The sequence below is a fragment of the Triturus cristatus genome, chromosome 2_1 (assembly GCF_964204655.1).
Source record: "Triturus cristatus chromosome 2_1, aTriCri1.1, whole genome shotgun sequence".
NCBI classification, from domain to species: Eukaryota; Metazoa; Chordata; class Amphibia; order Caudata; family Salamandridae; genus Triturus; species Triturus cristatus.
In genome coordinates, this window is record NC_140581.1 from 990,632,725 (window position 1) to 990,646,853 (window position 14,129).

At 42.9% G+C, this 14,129-nt stretch overlaps 1 protein-coding gene across 1 annotated transcript in view; it reads left to right on the top strand.

Annotated features, from left to right (window-relative positions):
• Nucleotides 1-6,072: 6,072 nt before the first annotated feature.
• HACD4 (3-hydroxyacyl-CoA dehydratase 4) overlaps nucleotides 6,073-14,129 on the top strand; it is a 234,004-nt gene continuing 225,947 nt past the window's right edge. Inside the window, exon 1 of the mRNA XM_085634413.1 lies at nucleotides 6,073-6,336. The gene's annotated coding sequence lies outside the window, so the exon portion shown is untranslated. The remainder of the gene's footprint in view (nucleotides 6,337-14,129) is intronic.

A 14,129-nucleotide genomic window follows, 5' to 3' on the forward strand; every position in this document is an offset into this window, starting at 1 on the left:
GATCTAGAATGATTCCGGACTTTGAGAAGTGTGTTTCATTTGGATAAAAGGAAATGTGTACGGTCTCACTTTTGGAAGCAAGTTAAATCTTATAAGGAACGTCATGGGTTTTGATTTCCTGCTCTAAGGATTTTCGTTTATTCCTAGGCAAATAAAAAGACCTGCTCCCTAATTTTATTGATTAGATAATTTGCCTGCTCCAATTTCCATTTTTGCAACTTCTCCCTCATGTTAGTTATTTTATGATTTCACGAGTGCATCAACAGAGATATTTATCACGCACAATTTGTGCACGCGTTGCTACTCCAACCCCCTTGGCCTATTGTGTAGCATACATTTCTGGTGGTTATGTGACCTTGCAGCCTTCCTGGATTGAGCAAGTCCCACCCAGCTCTGCAGGGGTTAAAGCTGAGTTTAACGCCATTAAACAACAAGAGGCCACATTCATTAAATTCTCACAAGTTCACGTGTTCTTCATTTTCTGGACCAGAGGAGTGGCACTGGCAGCATCAGCTTACCCCACCTCTAAGGCTGCAACAAGGTCCATGTAGGACAAACTCTCACGTCTGGCCTGGCACCTGTTCACCCAGTTCACATTTGGCACACCTGGTACAAGCACCTCCAGAAGGCCAGCCCTAGCCCTCCCCACTTTGCTACTACCCTCCCATGGCTCAATTACGATGCCGAAACAGCTGCACCGCTGTTCCCTTAGATTAGATATACACGCGCTGTTGATTTAAACGTGCAGAAAGGCGTGCAATTTGTTTTAGGCACGGGGGTTATGACTGTCGGAAGCACACGTCTAGTCACAAGTTTTCACACAAAACTTACATCTTTTGCATAAACAGAAACATCAAAAATAAAAAAGATTGAGAGAGGGCTGAAAATAACAAAAGGGAGATGTGGTGTAAATGCATCCTGGGTCTGGTGTCTGAGAGTTGCGTAAGGGTTCCATCATACGTTTGTTTTTAGCAGACCCTTCCTAAGAAAATAATAAAGTTATTTTTTTGAAGTTATCAATAAATTCACGCTTCACTAATCACGGACCTTAAAATACAAGGCTCATTCGGTCAAAAGACCAAACCTCTCAAAATAGTATATACAACTATGAGCAGCCTGGGTTCTCACTATGCTATGACCTTCCAATATGATACAAAATAAGATACAATAAGTGAGCCGCTCTTCACCCAAAAATAATAGTAACTAACCGTGTGACGAGGCCCGTCACAAATGCGTTCTAATTCAAAATGGTCATTGTTCTTTTATTGTTTTCAGGAGTTTAATCATTATTAACTATAAAATGTGCCCTCATTGCAATTTTAACCATTGTTAAACAAGCTGGCTGTACTTCCACACTCGCGCTCAGCACATAGTGGAGCCATAGTCAAGAAGCAGCAGACTGGCTTCGATGGGAGCTGTGTGCACACACTTCAATCAGTCGATCAATCAATCATAACAATCAATCATAACATTTGTAAAGCGCACTACATACCCGTAAGGGTCTCAAGGCGCTAGGGGGGGGGGGGAACGCTGCTGCTGTTTGAAGAGCCAGGTCTTGGGGAGTCTCCTGAAGGTTAGGAGGTCTCTGTTCTGTCTTGGCGGCGAGGTGGGAGAATGATCTGCCGCCGGCGGTCACTCTTCGGATGCAGGGGACGGTGGCGAGGGCGCGGTCTGCGTAGCTGGTGGGTGGGGGTGTAGAGGCTGAGTCGGCTGTTGAGGTACGCTGGTCCAGTGTCGTGGAGTGCCTTGTGTGCGTGGGTGAGGGTTGTCCTCTTTTTGATGGGGAGCCAGTGCAGGTCTCTCAGGTGGGGTGTGATGTGGCTGCGGCGAGGGATGTCGAGGATCTGGCGTGCGGAGGCGTTCTGGATGCATTGGAGCCGTTTCAGGAGTTTGCCCGGGGCTCCTGTGTAGAGTGCGTTGCCGTAGTCCAGTCTACTGCTGACGAGGGCCTAGGTGACCGTCCTTCTAGTTTCGGTGGGGATCCACTTCATGTACGGCTGAACTGGCAGCATCGATGGCACATACACAGACATGCCCAGACTCTTCTTTCTACCTCCTCCTGCGGTCGGAGTAAACGCACTATTGGTATTTCGCCTGGTAAAGCTCTCCAAACACAAACTTCTCTGATTCCACAACAGTTTGAGCAAAGTGTTCTGCAGATCGGGCAGGGATCTTTCTTCCTCCTACAGCCATTTTACTGGAAATCACACCCACTGCAGCAGGGACCCTCTGCCAAATATCAACTCAGTGAAAGCTGGGAATGTCTGCAAAAAAATGCCAACCTTAACTACGCATTGACAACGTAGTAATAATAAACAAGATAAGAACATGATTTACAGGTCTGTTTACAGAAAAGGCGCTTTGCGCTCAGAGCGAGTGAAAACACCAGTGCTCCTGAGGAGGTCTGTTACAGAAAGAACAAGCATTTGCAATGCAATAGGTCTTGCATTTACGCGAGTTTGAGCTATCGACATTGTAAATGACAATGCCTTTTATTTATGTTTTGGTTTTTAAAACATAAATAAAAGGCATTGTCATTTACAATGCCAATAGCTTAAACTCGTGTAAATGCGAGACCTATTGCATTGCAAATGCTTGTCTATGGAGAAAGCAGAAACATTGTGGGGCAGGTTTATCAGTCTTTCATGCAGAGCAAAGCAGCAAACCAGCTTGCTGGACTCCATGAAAATGAAATGGCAGGAATGTGCTGTATTTACCATTATACAGCGCATTCCTGTCATTTCCTAGTGCTGGCGCACTTTTGGCTGCCTAGTGCCAATGCAGGCACCCTTGCATTGTAGGCAGGATTGTTTTTGTACAGGAAGGGACACATTCCAGCACAAAAACAATCCTGAGAGGCATTTTCCTCTTTCCTATTTCTCCTCATTACGCCTCACATGGGAGGTGTAGCATTTTGACACATTCCCAGGTCTACCACTAATGGTAAATCTGGGAATGCGCCAAAATCCATGGGTGAATGCGTGGGATCACCCACGCTCCACCCATGGAACGGCTTGATGGGGCAGAGTAATGCAAGATAGCGATTTGCGCTGCCTTGCATTACTCTAGATTTATCAAGCCATGCAGGGCCACACAAGGTAGAGTATGTGGCCTGATAAAACTCATTTTCGGTTTTGTGTCACCCTGAGGTGTCAGGGTGTAGGGCGATGCAAAACCGTTCATAAATCTGGCCCTGCATCTTTCAAAAGCATGCAGAGTTTTAGAGAGGGATACCAACAATTAGGCAGTTGCAAGTGCAGCCTATTGTGGAATTACCCATTTAACTGCAGAGCAGACAGTACACACTCACTTCACTGGCCACATTTTTATACTGATATAATAGAAAATGTAATGGAGGGTAACTATAGCTCACCTTTGTGAACTAGTAGCTCTAATTAAGGTTATGTTTAGTATCTCTTCGTTACGGTAAAATAAGTATTATGGAAAATCTGGTGCTTCAATGCCTCGTCACAACTACTAGGCACTAGATATGATACAATACAATGTTATTTCACTGACACACATACTGTACGTTAAACACATTAACTGACTGACTCATTACATTTTCATTGTGCTCACTAGGCAGAAAGGATGTGACCAAAACAATTTTAGTATAATACATGGAATTCTGTAATCCCTGTATAAATGGCATTCTCTAATTTTTTTATAATCGGCAAATTGTGACACATCCAGTCACCAATTTAAAAGAAAAGATGTCAGAACTTTACTATTATAAGTTATTACAATTGAGTTTTGACATCTTAATGACTGCTGCCAGAGCCAGCATTTGAGATGAAAGGCATGTCAGGTCACGGAGCGTAATTGAAACTGCTGTTTAAAGAAACAAATACGGAACATTGCTTTTCTTTTTCTGCTCTGTTTTTAATCTTGGAATGACAAACAGAGAGAACATGTTTCTTTTTTTCACTCCTTATATAGCTATGCAGAAAGATTCTAACTTTTCTCTGTTTCTACTCATTGCAGGCTTGTGCATTTTTTAAAAAAATGACTTGTATTGAACTGTTTCTAACAGATTTTGAATTTGTTTAATTTTGCACTAGATGTTCTATTTTTATTCTTCATGTTTGCAAACATACTTGCTCTTTCATATGAAAGAGCTACTCTCCAAGGTTTTAAGTGATTTGTGAGAAAGGTGATGGTGCGACCATGTATTATATGGGATAAAGTAACCCCTGATGTACATGATAAAGATACTCCAAATTCCCTCTGAGTTGCATAACCTAAAAAGGAAATCGGCCTTTGGCCTTTTTCCTCTATATAGTTATGGAACTCCTCTGTCACTTGCAATAACCTGAAAATGTATGGCAGGTGGTACTTTATCCCATATATACAATTATTCCTACCTTACAATCAGATAATAATACATATAGGTGGTGTGTGGCCAAGTTTTCATCTTTGATTGCATGCCTTGCCTGTAAACTTCTAGGAGAGCTATGTAATATAAAATGTGGCATAATGTCCTCACCTAGTCCCACTCAAACTCCACCATTTTATCACTCCTGTCATGTAATACTGTCTACATTAATCTTGGAAGCAGGGAGGGTGGCTTACAACAGTAGAATAGCCAGTGTGTCATGGACCCCCTAGTGCAAGGAATGAAATGCCCTCTCCTTCCCGCCCCAGCTGCTGTTTGATTTATAAAATACAGCAATAATCAGGGTTGAGTGGACTCCTCAGGCCTCTGGACCAGGGTGGCACTGCACTTGCTCCATCAATGGAAGTTAGGATGTAGTGTAAGGGTCAGAGCTACCGACTTTGGTACTGGGGAACCAGGTTTGATGCTCGGCGTCGGCTCAACATCTTGTTATTCTGGGCCAATCACTTCATCTCACCATGCCTGCAAAAATGAATGTGTCCTTTTGTAATATAACTGGTGCTCATGTAAAGAGCTCCAATACATCCCTGTCCAGTTTACGTTATATAGAACTGCAAAAACAAAAAGTCATGTCCCCTTGCTTGGAAAGCATTCATCTCTCTATCTCATTTTTAGGGCTCCCTGTTTTTACTTTTGACTGATTTTTACAGATAAATACAGACAGAAACCCATTTATTTTCCTTTTTTATGTTCAAAATGTTTAATTGCCAATTAATTCACCATAGTACAGTACGAAGATGCATAGGCCTTGTGCCATACAGAATGCATAACATAGTACAAAATAATTCATTAACTTACAATACATAGAACATAATAGAAGTATAGCATAGTACCAATAATAGCATAGTACAAATAATATATATGACAGGCACAAGTAGCAGGCCCATATAGAATTAAATAATTGGTACTGATATCGAAGGGCATGGTATTGGGTGACAGTATTTCCTTTTTGTATTTATATTTAAATGTGGATAAAAAAGGAATTTTTGGTTATTTGAGTGATTCTAAATGCTGTCAGTCATGGCTGCCAATCGAATAGCTATCCAGATTGACATACAAGGAGGTTAAAAAAAGAAATGAATTTTAGAAAAGAGGCCTATGCACGAAGTTGATACTAAAATGTGCATATTTCATATGTGGGTTTTCATATCATTGAAACCTCTCAGGCATCCAAGCATGAGTGCACTTTTATCAGTTAAATAAATGTGGAAATATGCTAGTTTCAGCTTCATTTTTTTCACGAAACCCAAAATAAATATGGATAAATACACATAAAATGTGCAAAAAAGAAATAAGGATAAATGCAGACTGAAAAGTAAAAAAGAAAAAAACACCATAAAACCCGTAGCCCTACTTCTTTTACCCGACTACAGCTGCTGTACAGATTTCAGAGGTTTCAGCTGAACAGCAGAGGGGGCAAAGGAGCCAGACTGTAAAAACATCACGTCCTTTCAGAATGTAGACAGCAGAAAGTAGCGGTGCTGTAGATATGGGCGATGGAAAACATGAGAGTAACTCAAAATTCAGAAACCAGTCACCCCCTCTTGCTGGGAGAACCCGTAGGTACCAGTAACCTAATGTATTCATTCCTCTTAAGAATGTTAAAAATCCATGCTGTGTGTCATGGGGCGGGGGAGCCACGAGGGCGTGTTAGAGGGGAGGGGCAGCTTTCCCCTGATGCGCGAGCATGTCCTGAACTGCACAGCTCTGGGAGTTACCAAAATACAGGAGTTTCTTAAACTGGCTGCCAGCCAGAACGCCGTCCCTCTCCTCGCGTGAACAGCTTTCCGTGCTTTCCCTGCTTTCATTGATTTTTAAACAAACGATGTCATTTATCAGCTGAGCCGCGTCCGCTGGCTCATTTTGGGACTTTTGTAAACCTGCTGGAGGCAAGGCAGGGTTGCTCAGAGTATTCTCTTGAGAAGAAGTCCGTTTTGAAGGTAAGCGCCACCCTGTTTGTGTCTAGGAGCGAGCGGTGCGTTCTGTGTGCACATAAATGAAAATATGACACATCGCTCTGCGAGTTCCTCTTTAATAATCATACAGGCTGGTTTGCAAGTATTACATTCTTGTTTGGCACACCTATTTATTATTGACGCACTTAAATCACATCTATGTGACTGCAGTAGGTTATTGGAAGGATATTGCCTATTCTCACTGTGCTGTTTTCTTTTTCTTCTACATTCCCCTGTTGGAAATTCTAGCTGACCTGTTAAAAGTGGTTTTCATTGGATCCCATCAATGTTGGTGTATGTGAATTGTAAATATGTTATTCACGACTTGGAGTTACTTCTTTGCATCTTATGGTGTATTTTGTTTTTTTATTTAACAGTTGAATTTGTATTATTATTTTTTTTTACATTTAACACGTGCAGCCCCAAAGTCCAAAAGTCACATGCCGCAATTCGATCCAGAAAAAATCAAAATTACATGGCTATCTGTCAGACAAAGGGCCCATTTTTTATCATAGTTTTGCTTCGCCCGAGGCGCCAGGGTGATGCCACTCTGTTGTTTGCATTGTTCACCCGAAGTTGACAGGGTATGCCCAGACGTGGGTCTCTTGCTCACTTTGCCACTGGATTCAAGCTAGCCAGGCTGATGAGGGGTGTTACCCTGAAACCGGTCCCAGGATGCTTGTTCCCGGTCAAGGGAAGACCTGACTTGGTATTTCAGGCTGGACTTCTCCATTGAGGCACAGGGTCAAGACTGATTTGCATATAGCTGGGTCTGAACTGGGGTGGCAAAGTGAGTGAAAGAACGATGATGGATTCAACCCAGATCTGTGACTGGGGGTGAGTGTCTGAAAAGTTTCAGTGCACTGTCCATCATCTCCTTGTGTTTGCCTTTTTCGCCCTAAGTTAGCAGCGTATGCCCAGACGTAGGTCCCTTGCTCACTTTGCCACTGGATTCAAGCTAGCCTGGCTGATGAGGGGTGTTACCTTGAAACTGGTCCCAGGATGCTTGTTTCAGTCCAGGTAAGACCTGACAGTTTGGCTGGCCTGTTCCCGTGAAGAACAGGGTCAAGACTGGTTTGCATATGGATGGGTTTGAACTGGGGTGGGGAAGAGAGCTAAATAAGGATGATGGATTTAACCCAGATCTAATAGTGACTGGGGGTGAGTGGCTGAGTGACTGGGGGTAAGTGTCTGAAAAGCTTTAGTGCTCCGTCCATCAAGCCAGATTTCTCAGGCCTTCCACCTTGCCCGGCCCTGATTTCTCGCCTGGCCCTGCATGGCTTGATAAATCTAATCTGGAACAACGCAAGCCCATGCACCCACCCATGGATTTTGGCGCGCTCCCCACCTGGGAATGCGTACAATTTTTACGCCTCTCCATTACAAGGAGAAATATCTTTATTTCTTCATGTTTTTTCGTCTTTCTGTGTGTGTGACATTCTACAGCAGGGGCAGCTACTCCATGAGAGCGGAGGCGTGTCACCCACATAAATGTCCCCCAAACCCTAGAGATGATAAATAAAATGGTAATTCATTACCATTTTATGAAAAATGAAATGATAATTTATAACCATTTTATTTTTCATCATCCTGTCCTGAACCGAGTGTCAGGACGGGGCGGAGCCTGCTGAGTGGCAGCAGGGAGGAGTGGTGTGCAGAGGTCTCCCTGTGCACTGTTTAAAGTGTGCATGTCTCTTTGGCCGGCTGTCTTGTGACGGCCAACCAGACATACACACTTTAAACTTTTCAACCCAGCTGTCTGAGCTGGATTGAGAGCAAGTGCAGGCCTCCAGTGCGCTGTGGAGCACCGAGAGAGGACGCTTCCTCCAATCAGAGCGCTGCTCACATGCTGGTTAACAGCATGTGAGCTGCACCAGGATTGGCCAAGAGAGCTTGCTGGGGCCTGCTCTGCCGTCGACGTAAGAAGAGGTCTGACATACGGAGTGAGGAGATCGTGTAAGGTAAATGTTTTTTTTATTTTCCAATGGCCAACCCCCTTGTAGATGCCAGCTGCAACTGTTCTGTAGCACACATATAAAGAGGGAAATGCCTCTCAGAATTGTTTTTGTGCAGGAAGGCATCCCTTCCTGCACAAAAACAATTCTGCTTATAACGCAGGCACCCTTGCACAGTGGTACACGGGTGCCTGCATTGGTGCTAGGCAGCCAAAAGTGTGCCAGCACAAGGAAAGGACAGGAATGCGCCATATAATGTTAAATACTCACATTCCTGCCCTTTCATGCAGCGCAGCAAGGCGGCTTTACTGCATTGTGCTGCGTGAAAGTACGATGAATATGCCCCAGAATTTCCAAATATTCAACTTGTATCAATTCTTTTTTTCACATCTGATTTATATCCTGGATTCTTTCTCCACAAATCGATATACATACGAATGTGTAGAAACTAGTTTATTTTATTATTTCTTGACAGTGGTAACGTGTTACACACCACATTCTGCGGCCCCAGAACACCTTCCAGAGGGATGCCACAGAGGTATCCAAGTGTGGGTCACAGTGGTAGGCTTTTGGGATCTCGAGCCACACGTGGAGCTGGGAAGTGGTTTTCTGAATTTGATTCAGTACTCCCCTGGTGTTGAGAGATAGATGGATGAGCCTTTGTGGCAGCATCCTCTGAGAACCTGGCACCTGTCCATGGGAAGATATCGGATTCCAGTTCTTACAGTAGTCATCCCCCGAAACTCCATTCCAGACTAGGGTCAACAGCACCCTAGTGTCCAGTGTACTGACACGGAATGACAGAGGTGTATGTTCAGGGTGTCTCTGGGATCACCGGCACATTAAGAGTTAAGGTGGAACTCATTTGTTCTAAACTGTTTAGACCACCCCTTTCTCCCTTTATGGGCCACACAGCAAGGGGTGCTAATGAATGTTTTGCCTGCGTTAACACCAGGTTTTTATCATGTAAAACACTGCTGCAAAGGAAATTTTCCTATTTTTAAAAGTACTATCCACTTTCCATTCTGATTCTAGAATGCCACAGACCGTGTGTCTATTTCACAGCTTTATTGCTTGTGGCCCTGGTCGAAGTTAGCACAGAACAAAAACACACAACATGCCTAGTTGTAATTTTATGTTTTGTGAAGGGGAAATAGGAAATGTGCATAGAACCTTTCCCATTCATACTAATACTTGTGTTAATGCTTCCCAGCCTCCTTCTAAGGCAGACAGTTGCAGGCTACTGATACACCAGTCTGAAAGCCAGGACTATTTCCTTTTTCCTTACTTAAGTCCATTCTGCTAAATGCTGAATTGTACCTTTTTTGATGATGTTAGCGTGAAGCAGGTTCTCTATCTCCATATCCAAGAAACAGCTTTTATTATCGGATTCAAATGTACTTATTTTAATCTTAAATCCTGCACACTTTAGTTATAACTCCGACTTCATCACATTACTCATATTGAATGATCAAGGCCAAATTGTGCCATCTCTTTGTACCTCAAATTGTAAATCTGTATAATATATGATTTATGGAATGTAAAAACTTCTTAACGGCATACTGTACGGTAAAATTCCCAATTACATGTTCCCCGCCTTCATCATCATATTGTCTTTTTTCCGTTATCTGGTTTCACCCAGCCCTGACACACGGGCCACTGGTCTGTGTACAGCATCTGACGTTCTGGGGGCTTCTGCCTTTGTGCCAGAAAAAGGACTTGCATTGTTTTCACCAGATTTGGAAATTTGTGTTAAGTAAAGTGAAAACATACAGCGCGTTTAATATTTCCTGTCTCTGACCAATAAAGTAACCCAGAAGAACGTTATAATAACATTGCACCTTGTGGTCATTTTATCTGTGGTCAAAATCTGTAAAAAAAAAAAAAAGTCTCTATGCACTGGCAGATTACATACTATCAGTGAACCCATCTTCTGACTCAGGCCTTTTACCGCTACTGCTCGTCTCCTCCGCCAGCAATGTTCTGCTCTGAGCCAGTCCATAATGTGTGGCAGCTGGAGGTGTGGGTTTGAGGTGTCTGACCAGCCATAGTTGTTCTAGAAGTTTTTGTTGTGCGCTTTAGAACCTATTGTGACATGGGAAGTCGCTTACTTGCAAAAACAGACTCACACGCGTGATGAGTCTGAGCACTATGCATAGGTTTTATACCACTAAGAGTATTGTGTGTGTTATAGGTGATGAATCTTTATGGAATGTTTTACACCCCACAAGGTATCGGTCAGAAGAATTAAAATGTAAACATACCAATAGTGCCACTTGTATAGCACACATGACAAGCTCAGTTGCCTTCTTTAGAGTATGAAATAAATAATTAAGAATAATATTTGCAAAGAAAACATCAAGTTATTATTTCTAATAATTGATGGTTATGAGTGATAGCTAGTTGGCTGTGGATCCCAGAGACCTGCATTCTAATCTCAGCCTTGCTTTGTACATTGTATTATCCTGGGCAAATCCTTTGGTCTCCTTGTGTCTTAAGTCTCTTGTCTGCCCAGATCAGGAGCACTCAATAAAAGGCTAGCTCCTAGCATAAAGCAATATTTAAAAACATGAAATCCATTTAAAAATCTCAGTTGTCAAAATTATTATAACATGCCTACTTTTGATAAGGCATTATTTAGCAACGAATAGGACGCTTTACCCTGCACACTTTTACTCTACGTGCCATTACCCTGCAGTTTTTACTCCGCAAAATCTTTTACAACGCAGGGCTTTACACGTAAACTATTACAACGCATTCCCCTTTACAACGCAATTTACTATTCTAACTCCACCGTGGCGTTGCTTTGGGGAATGAGTTGTAAGAGTTTGCGGTGTGTAAAGCCCTGCGTTGTAAAAGATTTTGCGGAGTAAAAACTGTGGGGTAATGGCACTGCGGAGTAATGCATGCGGGGTAAAGGATGTTCCCCTTTAGCAACGGTAGCTGTTACGATTATTCCCACAGTGTTTTTCTCTTTCAGCTATCCATGCTTAGCCAACATATTCCAGAAGTTTATGGTATTTTAATCGGATTAGCAAAGAGCCCTTTCTCCTGGTCCCACAGGTCCTGGAGCAGCCAGTGACTACTAGCTACTGCTCCTGTGAGTTAGAGTCAATAATAGTAGTTATAATACGTGGGCTCCTGCAATCCTTGTATGAAAACCTTTCTCTGATTTTCTTGTCACATGCGACTTGTGACAAACCTAGGGCCAGATTTATATATTGACTGAAGGACGTCGTTCCGCCATAGGAGCGGAGTAAACTATTCCATCCCCATTATGGAGACCCCCCCTGTCAAAAATATATATGGACGCCAAGCAGGAGGTAATTTATAATGCACTGGCTGTCAATGCATCTCACTGTTTGGTGCAGGGTTGCCTCATGCTGTCGCCACCCCTCACCACACAGTTTTATTTTTTCATTTTCAAACATCTATCCAATGGAGGGTTTTCTTCGTGTTGCCTCCCTTCTGTCTCCTTGAAATAAACCCGGATTGGTTGGGGTGAAGAAGGTCGCCAAATATCTTCTGCGTAATTTAACTGTTTTAGTTAGAATTTTGGCTTCTATGTTAAGCAGAGAAATTGGCCTATAAGAGGCCCAGCTATCAAGTGTGTTCTCTTTTTTAATATTAGCTATGTTGTGGATTCTACTATGGTGCGCTTTACTTTTCTCTCTCCGATTGTCTCCTGGCAAACCTTTAATAACGGTAACCTAGAGGCGCTAAGGGCCATATTTACTAACATTTTGTGTTGTGGTTGCGCCACTTTTGTAGCGCAGCCACAACACAAAATGCTAGCAGGTATTTACAAAGTCATGCAATGGCCGATTTGCTCCACCGTGCGTGACTTTGTAAACAAATGTAACGCAGTGCAGGGCCTTGCGCTGCATTGCATTACATTTCGTTCAGGGAGCCATTCCATGGGTGGTGCATGGGCGTCCTGTGCATTCTCAAATGGATTTAACTCAATCCCAGTTTTACAAAGCTGTGCAAACCTGGGATTGCGTGAAATATGCTACACCTCTCAGAGGATGGCGTAACGACAACAAAAATCTTTTTTTCTTTTTTATTCTGCAGCACACATAGAAAGAGGAAAATGCCTCGAGGCATTGTTTTTGTGCAGGAAGGTCCTTCCTGCACAAAACAATTCTGCTTGTAATGCACCGTGGTGCAAGGGTACCTGCGTTGGGGCTAGGCTGCCTGAAGTGAGCCAGCGCTATGGGAGAGAAGAAGTGCACCATACCTTAGTAATATGGCGCTATTCTGCTCTCTCCCTTTGAAGTAATGCAGCGCAGTAAGTTACTTTGCTGCACTGCGTTACTTGAAAGATGAATAAATCCGGCCCTAAATGTTTGTGAAACTTAGTGTTAAACCCTCCCGGGCCTCCTGCCTTTGACGGGTGTACACTGACTATCGCCTTCAGAATCTCTTCCATTGAAATCGTTTTTTTTTTTTACTTTTCCTGTACAGTAGTCAATGTCCTAGGTAGCTATGCACCCTGTAAATAAGGCTTACATTTCCTCTTGAGCAAAATAGGCATTCAGTGATTTTCACTTCCACAGTGTGGCTTCTGGCTTGTTTTGCTCTGAGGTGGTTTGATACCAGCTTCTTGCCTAGTTCTTAAAAACGGTTATCTAGTTCGCTAGCAGATAATTTGATCTTTCATTTTCAAGTGTTTTCATTTGTTCACGCATGGCCAATTCTTTATTTTTGGGGATTGTGTGCACTTTTAAGTCTCCTCTGCCTCAGTTAGCTCTTTCCTCAGCTGGATTAATAAAGCTCCTCTCCTTTTCTTTAGGTGTGCCGCTTCAGCTACAAAGTTCCCCCTGAGTACTGCTTTCTGAGTGTTCCACAAAATAGCGGCACTGACCTCCCCATTATCGTTTAGAGCCACGTAATTTATATTACCTTGGAATATATTGTTTGTGATTACTAGGTCCTTTAATAGCGCACCATTTATTCGCCATATCCCTCCTGCTTATTTACTGGGATAATTTGTTCTCTCTAGCAGTGCTTGAATTGGAAAAATAGAAGTGCAGGTACTCTGTAACAGAGTACCTGCTTGTTTTTGAGAAGTGCCGATACTCTCCAATTAAAAGTATAGCATTTCTTTTGAGAAGTGCCGGTACTCTCCCGCTCAAAATAAAAATGTGCTGGTACTGTGTACCGGACAGTACCGTCCCATTTAAAGCACTGCTCTCTAATTTATATGGGAAGGGACTGTGATCGGAGAGCATCGTGACCTCCTGAATTATGTCAATTGATTCGGATGGTAGTCTCTTGTCTAGCAGTATAAGATTGATACGTGTCTAGCTTCTGTGATCAGCCAAATAATGTGTGCATACTATTCCCAGTGGATGTCGGTATCACCACCAATCTTAGAGACGGGCTTAGAAGGTCAACTAGCACATGATGAAGAAGATGGGCCAGAGTCCCTTAGGACAGGCCTGCTGCAGAGAGACGTGTTGGATACTTCTACACATCATTCAGTAATACAGACATTAGATGAATTTAAGGGGATTGGGCTTAAATGTTAAATGCCATTTATTTGCCGCTCGAGGAAAGGCCGGCATTTATTGTTGAGAAAAGTACCAGTCGCCCATCTACCCTTGCACACTGGACCTTTGGTTGTAGTAGAGGTGTGAACGGATTCATGGATGTTATATTTTTGTATTACCATATGTTTGCTTTAGTCCTGTTTGTTAATAGTTATTATTGACATTTTACCACATTAAAATTGCTACCAATTTGAACAAGCATTGGCATAGCCAATAGGTCTCGCCTTTGGGACCTTATAAGTGTTTAGCCATGCAACAGCTCATGTTG